Here is an 8,357-nt window from a genome sequence, read left to right on the forward strand (position 1 = left end):
ACTCCTCTGCTAGTCCTCCTTTCAGGAAGAATCTCAAGGTCCTAGCTCATGTCCAAGGCACCAAAGCCAGCTAAAAAGTCAATAATCGATACCTAAAACTTGAATTGTACTACTTCTTACTGGCTATTACATCAACTTAGAAGCTTCATCTGAGTTCTACTATGGTGATTTTATTGTCTCCACATACCACAGCATGCGACATAGCTTTGCAGACGATAAGTACAACCGTTTCAGAGAGAAGAGCGGTCAATGTGACCATCTTGCTTTAAGTCAATTCGATAACAAATGACGAAAACTGACGGATGTCTCAGGTTTTTGTTACATATGAACACTTTTCACATTCTCCCGTGCAACTCGGCTGCTAGTCCTCCTTTTATGCAGAATCTTAAGGTCCTAGCTCATGTCCAAGGCACCAAAGCCAGCTAAAAAGTCAATAATCGATACCTAAAACTTGAATTGGACTACTTCTTACTGGCTATTACATCAACTTAGAAGCTTCATCTGTGTTCTACTATGGTGCTTTTAGTGTCTCCGCATACCGCAGCACGCGACATAGCTTTGCAGACGATAAGTACAACGGTTTCAGAGAGAAGAACGGCAAATGTGACGATCTGGCTTTAAGTCGATTCGATAACAAATGACGAAAAGTAACGGATTTCTCAGGTTTTTACTACATATGAACACTTTTCACATTCTCCCGTGCCACTGGGCAGCTAGTCCTCCTTTTATGCAGAATCTTAAGGTCCTAGCTCATGTCCAAGGCACCAAAGCCAGCTAAAAAGTCAATAATCGATACCTAAAACTTGAATTGGACTACTTCTTACTGGCTATTACATCAACTTAGAAGCTTCATCTGTGTTCTACTATGGTGCTTTTAGTGTCTCCGCATACCGCAGCACGCGACCTAGCTTTGCAGACGATAAGTACAACCGTTCCAGAGAGAAAAGAGCGGCCAATGTGACGATCTGGCTTTAAGTCGATTCGATAACAAATGACGAAAACGGACGGATTTCTCAGGTTTTTACTACATATGAACGCTTTTCACATTCTCCCGTGCAACACGGCTGCTACTCCTCCTTTCATGAAGAATCTTAAGGTCCTAGCTCATGTCCAAGGCACCAATGCCAGCTAAAAAGTCAATAATCAATACCTAAAACTTGAATTGTACAACTTCTTACTGGCTATTACATCATCTTAGAAGCTTCATATGTGTTCTACTATGGTGCTTTTAGTGCCTCCGCATACCGCAGCACGCGACATAGCTTTGCAGACGATAAGTACAACCGTTTCAGAGAGAAGAGCGGCCAATGTGACGATCTGGCTTTAAGTCGATTCGATAACAAATGACGAAAACGGACGGATTTCTCAGGTTGGTTTTTACTACATATGAACAGATTTCACATTCTCCCGTGCAACTGGGCTGCTAGTCCTCCTTTAATACAGAACCTTAAGGTCCTAGCTCATGTTCAAGGCACCAAAGCCAGCTAAAAATTCAATAACCGATACATAAAACTTGAATTTACTACTTCTTACTGGATATTACATCAACTTAGAAGCTTCATCTGTGTTCTACTGTGGTGATGTTAGTGTCTCCGCATACCGCAGCACGTGACATAGCTTTGCAGACGATAAGTACAACCGTTTCAGAGATAAGAGCGGCCAATATGATGATCTGGCTTTAAGTCGATTCGATAACAAATGACGAAAACGGACGGATTTCTCAGGCTTTTACTACATATGAACTCTTTTCACATTGTCCGTGCAACTCGGCTGCTAGTCCTCCTTTCATGCAGAATCTCAAGATCCTTGCTCATGTCCAAGGCACCAAAGCCAGCTAAAAAGTCAATAATCGATACCTACAACTTGAATTGTACTACTTCTTACTGGCTATTACATCAACTTAGAAGCTTCATCTGTGTTCTACTATGGTGATTTTAGTGTCTCCACATACCGCAGCACGCGACATAGCTTTGCAGACGATAAGTACAACCGTTTCAGAGAGAAGAGCGGCCAATGTGACCATCTGGCTTTAAGTCGATTCGATAACAAATGACGAAAACGGACGGATATCTCAGGTTTTTACTACATATGAACACTTTTCACATTCTCCCGTGCAACTCGGCTGCTAGTCCTCCTCTCATGCAGAATCTTAAGGTCCTAGCTCATGTCCAAGGCTCCAAAGCCACCTAAAAAGTCAATAATCGATACCTAAAACTTGAATTCTACTACTTCTTACTGGCTATTAAATCAACTTAGAAGCTTCATCTGTGTTCTACTATGGTGCTTTTAGTGTCTCCGCATACCGCAGCACGCGACATAGCTTTGCAGACGATAAGTACAACCGTTTCAGAGAGAAGAGCGGCCAATGTGACGATCTGGCTTTAAGTCGATTCGATAACAAATCACGAAAACGGACGTATTTCTCAGGTTTTTACTACAGATGAACATTTTTCACATTCCCCCGTGCAACTCGGCTGCTACTCCTCCTTTCATGAAGAATCTTAAGGTCCTAGCTCATGTCCAAGGCACCAAAGCCAGCTAAAAAGTCAATAATCAATACCTAAAACTTGAATTGTACAACTTCTTACTGGCTATTACATCATCTTAGAAGCTTCATATGTGTTCTACTATGGTGCTTTTAGTGCCTCCGCATACCGCAGCACGCGACATAGCTTTGCAGACGATAAGTACAACCGTTTCAGACAGAAGAGCGGCCAATGTGACGATCTGGCTTTAAGTCGATTCGATAACAAATGACGAAAACGGACGGATTTCTCAGGTTTTTACTACATATGAACACTTTTCACATTGTCCCGTGCAACTCCTCTGCTAGTCCTCCTTTCAGGAAGAATCTCAAGGTCCTAGCTCATGTCCAAGGCACCAAAGCCAGTTAAAAAGTCAATAATCGATACCTAAAACTTGAATTGTACTACTTCTTACTGGCTATTACATCAACTTAGAAGCTTCATCTGTGTTCTACTATGGTGATTTTATTGTCTCCACATACCGCAGCATGCGACATAGCTTTGCAGACGATAAGTACAACGGTTTCAGAGAGAAGAACGGCAAATGTGACGATCTGGCTTTAAGTCGATTCGATAACAAATGACGAAAAGTAACGGATTTCTCAGGTTTTTACTACATATGAACACTTTTCACATTCTCCCGTGCCACTGGGCAGCTAGTCCTCCTTTTATGCAGAATCTTAAGGTCCTAGCTCATGTCCAAGGCACCAAAGCAAGCTAAAAAGTCTATAATCGGTACCTAAAACTTGAATTGGATTACTTCTTACTGGCTATTACATCAACTTAGAAGCTTCATCTGTGTTCTACTATGGCGCTTTTAGTGTCTCCGCATACCGCAGCACGCGACCTAGCTTTGCAGACGATAAGTACAACCGTTCCAGAGAGAGAAGAGCGGCCAATGTGACGATCTGGCTTTAAGTCGATTCCATAACAAATGACGAAATCGGACGGATTTCTCAGGTTTTTACTACATATGAACGCTTTTCACATTCTCCCGTGCAACTCGGCTGCTACTCCTCCTTTCATGAAGAATCTTAAGGTCCTAGCTCATGTCCAAGGCACAAAAGCCAGCTAAAAAGTCAATAATCAATACCTAAAACTTGAATTGTACAACTTCTTACTGGCTATTACATCATCTTAGAAGCTTCATATGTGTTCTACTATGGTGCTTTTAGTGCCTCCGCATACCGCAGCACGCGACATAGCTTTGCAGACGATAAGTACAACCGTTTCAGAGAGAAGAGCGGCCAATGTGGCGATCTGGCTTTAAGTCGATTCGATAACAAATGACGAAAACGGACGGATTTCTCAGGTTTTTACTACATATGAACACTTTTCACATTGTCCCGTGCAACTCCTCTGCTAGTCCTCCTTTCATACAGAATCTTAAGGTCCTAGCTCATGTCCAAGGCACCAAAGCCAGCTAAAAATTCAATAACCGATACCTAAAACTTGAATAGTACAACTTATTACTTTCTATTACATCATCTTAGAAGCTTCATCTGTGTTCTACTATGGTGCTTTTAGTGCCTCCGCACACCGCAGCACGCGACATAGCTTTGCAGACGATAAGTACAACCGTTTCAGAGAGAAGAGCGGCCAATGTGACGATCTGGCTTTAAGTCGATTCGATAACAAATGACGAAAACGGACGGATTTCTCAGGTTTTTACTACATATGAACACTTTTCACATTGTCCCGTGCAACTCGGTTGCTAGTCCTCCTTTCAGGAAGAATCTCAATGTCCTAGCTCATGTCCAAGGCACCAAAGCCAGCTAAAAAGTCAATAATCGATACCTAAAACTTGAATTGTACTACTTCTTACTGGCTATTACATCAACTTAGAAGCTTCATCTGTGTTCTACTATGGTGATTTTATTGTCTCCACATACCGCAGCATGCGACATAGCTTTGCAGACGATAAGTACAACCGTTTCAGAGAGAAGAGCGGTCAATGTGACCATCTGGCTTTAAGTAAATTCGATAACAAATGACGAAAACTGACGGATGTCTCAGGGTTTTATTACATATGAACACTTTTCACATTCTCCCGTGCAACTCGGCTGCTAGTCCTCCTTTTATGCAGAATCTTAAGGTCCTAGCTCATGTCCAAGGCACCAAAGCCAGCTAAAAAGTCAATAATCGATACCTAAAACTTGAATTGGACTACTTCTTACTGGCTATTACATCAACTTAGAAGCTTCATCTGTGTTCTACTATGGTGCTTTTAGTGTCTCCGCATACCGCAGCACGCGACATATCTTTGCAGACGATAAGTACAACGGTTTCAGAGAGAAGAACGGCAAATGTGACGATCTGGCTTTAAGTCGATTAGATAACAAATGACGAAAACGGACGGATTTCTAAGGTTTTTACTACATATGAACACTTTTCACATTCTCCCGTGCAACTCGGGTGCTAGTCCTCCTTTCATGCAGAATCTTAAGGTCATAGATCATGTCCAAGGCACCAAAGCCAGCTAAAAAGTCAATAAGTATACCTAAAACTTGAATTCTACTATTTCTTACTGGCTATTATATCATCTTAGAAGCTTCATCTATGTTCTACTATGGTGCGTTTAGTGTCTCCGAATACAACAGTACGCGACATAGCTTTGCAGACGATAAGTACAACCGTTTCAGAGAGAAGAGCGGCCAATGTGACGATCATGCTTTAAGTCGATTCGATAACAAATGACGAAAACTGACGGATTTCTCAGGTTTTTACTACATATGAACACTTTTCACATTCTCCCGTGCAACTCGGCTGCTAGTCCCCCTTTCATGCCGAATCTCAAGGTCCTAGCTCATGTCCAAGGCACCAAAGCCAGCTAAAAAGTCAATAATCGATACCTAAAACTTGAATTGTACTATTTCTTAGTGGCTATTACATCAACTTAGAAGCTTCATCTGTGTTCTACTATGGTGATTTTAGTGTCTCCACATACCGCAGCACGCGACATAGCTCTGCAGACGATAAGTACAACCGTTTAAGAGAGAAGAGCGGCCAATGTGTCCATCTGGCTTTAAGTCGATTCGATAACAAATGACGAAAACGGACGGATTTCTCAGGTTTTTACTACATATGAACACTTTTCACATTCTCCCGTGCAACTCGGCTGCTAGTCCTCCTTTCATGCAGAAACTTAAGGTCCTAGCTCATGTCCAAGGCACCGAAGCCAGCTAAAAAGTCAATAATCGATACCTAAAACTTGAACTCTACTACTTCTTAGTGGCTATTACATCAACTTAAAAGCTTCATCTGTGTTCTACTATGGTGCTTTTAGTGTCTCCGCATACCGCAGCACGCGACATAGCTTTCCAGACGATAAGTACAACGGTTTCAGGGAGAAGAGCGGCCAATGTGACGATCTGGCTATAAGTCTATTCGATAACAAATGACGAAAACGGACGGATGTCTCAGGTTTTTACTACATATGAACACTTTTCACATTCTCCCGTGCAACTGGGCAGGTAGTCCTCCTTTTATGCAGAATCTTAAGGTCCTAGCTCATGTCCAAGGCACCAAAGCCAGCTAAAAAGTCAATAATCGATACCTAAAACTTGAATTGGATTACTACTTACTGGCTATTACATCAACTTAGAAGCTTCATCTGTGTTCTACTATGGTGCTTTTAGTGTCTCCGCATACCGCAGCACGCGACCTAGCTTTGCAGACGATAAGTACAACCGTTCCAGAGAGAGAAGAGCGGCCAATGTGACGATCTGGCTTTAAGTCGATTCGAAAACAAATGACGAAAACGGACGGATTTCTCAGGTTTTTACTACATATGAACACTTTTCACATTCTCCCGTGCAACTCGGCTGCTACTCCTGCTTTCATGAAGAATCTTAAGGTCCTAGCTCATGTCCAAGGCACCAAAGCCAGCTAAAAAGTCAATAAGTTTACCTAAAACTTGAATTCTACTATTTCTTACTGGCTATTATATCATCTTAGAAGCTTCATCTATGTTCTACTATGGTGCGTTTAGTGTCTCCGAATACAACAGTACGCGACATAGCTTTGCAGACGATAAGTACAACCGTTTCAGAGAGAAGAGCGGCCAATGTGACGATCATGCTTTAAGTCGATTCGATAACAAATGACGAAAACTGACGGATTTCTCAGGTTTTTACTACATATGAACACTTTTCACATTCTCCCGTGCAACTCGGCTGCTAGTCCTCCTTTCATGCCGAATCTCAAGGTCCTAGCTCATGTCCAAGGCACCAAAGCCAGCTAAAAAGTCAATAATCGATACCTAAAACTTGAAATGTACTATTTCTTAGTGGCTATTACATCAACTTAGAAGCTTCATCTGTGTTCTACTATGGTGATTTTAGTGTCTCCACATACCGCAGCACGCGACATAGCTCTGCAGACGATAAGTACAACCGTTTAAGAGAGAAGAGCTGCCAATGTGTCCATCTGGCTTTAAGTCGATTCGATAACAAATGACGAAAACGGACGGATTTCTCAGGTTTTTACTACATATGAACACTTTTCACATTCTCCCGTGCAACTCGGCTGCTAGTCCTCCTTTCATGCAGAATCTTAAGGTCCTAGCTCATGTCCAAGGCACCGAAGCTAGCTAAAAAGTCAATAATCGATACCTAAAACTTGAATTCTACTACTTCTTACTGGCTATTACATCAACTTAAAAGCTTCATCTGTGTTCTACTATGGTGCTTTTAGTGTCTCCGCATACCGCAGCACGCGACATAGCTTTCCAGACGATAAGTACAACGGTTTCAGAGAGAAGAGCGGCCAATGTGACGATCTGGCTATAAGTCTATTCGATAACAAATGACGAAAACGGACGGATGTCTCAGGTTTTTACTACATATGAACACTTTTCACATTCTCCCGTGCAACTGGGCAGGTAGTCCTCCTTTTATGCAGAATCTTAAGGTCCTAGCTCATGTCCAAGGCACCAAAGCCAGCTAAAAAGTCAATAATCGATACCTAAAACTTGAATTGGATTACTACTTACTGGCTATTACATCAACTTAGAAGCTTCATCTGTGTTCTACTATGGTGCTTTTAGTGTCTCCGCATACCGCAGCACGCGACCTAGCTTTGCAGACGATAAGTACAACCGTTCCAGAGAGAGAAGAGCGGCCAATGTGACGATCTGGCTTTAAGTCAATTCGATAACAAATGACGAAAACGGACGGATTTCTCAGGTTTTTACTACATTTGAACACTTTTCACATTCTCCCGTGCAACTCGGCTGCTACTCCTCCTTTCATGAAGAATCTTAAGGTCCTAGCTCATGTCCAAGGCACCAAAGCCAATTAAAAAGTCAATAATCAATACCTAATACTTGAATTGTACAACTTCTTACTGGCTATTACATCATCTTAGAAGCTTCATATGTGTTCTACTATGGTGCTTTTAGTGCCTCCGCATACCGCAGCACGCGACATAGCTTTGCAGACGATAAGTACAACCGTTTCAGAGAGAAGAGCGGCCAATGTGACGATCTGGCTTTAAGTCGATTCGATAACAAATCACGAAAACGGACGTATTTCTCAGGTTTTTACTACAGATGAACACTTTTCACATTCTCCCGTGCAACTCGGCTGCTACTCCTCCTTTCATGAAGAATCTTAAGGTCCTAGCTCATGTCCAAGGCACCAAAGCCAGCTAAAAAGTCAATAATCAATACCTAAAACTTGAATTGTACAACTTCTTACTGGCTATTACATCATCTTAGAAGCTTCATATGTGTTCTACTATGGTGCTTCTAGTAACTCCGCATACCGCAGCACGCGACATAGCTTTGCAGACGATAAGTACAACCGTTTCAGACAGACGAGCGGCCAATGT

This window comes from Schistocerca gregaria, unplaced genomic scaffold (assembly GCF_023897955.1).
Source record: "Schistocerca gregaria isolate iqSchGreg1 unplaced genomic scaffold, iqSchGreg1.2 ptg000397l, whole genome shotgun sequence".
Lineage (NCBI taxonomy): Eukaryota > Metazoa > Arthropoda > Insecta > Orthoptera > Acrididae > Schistocerca > Schistocerca gregaria.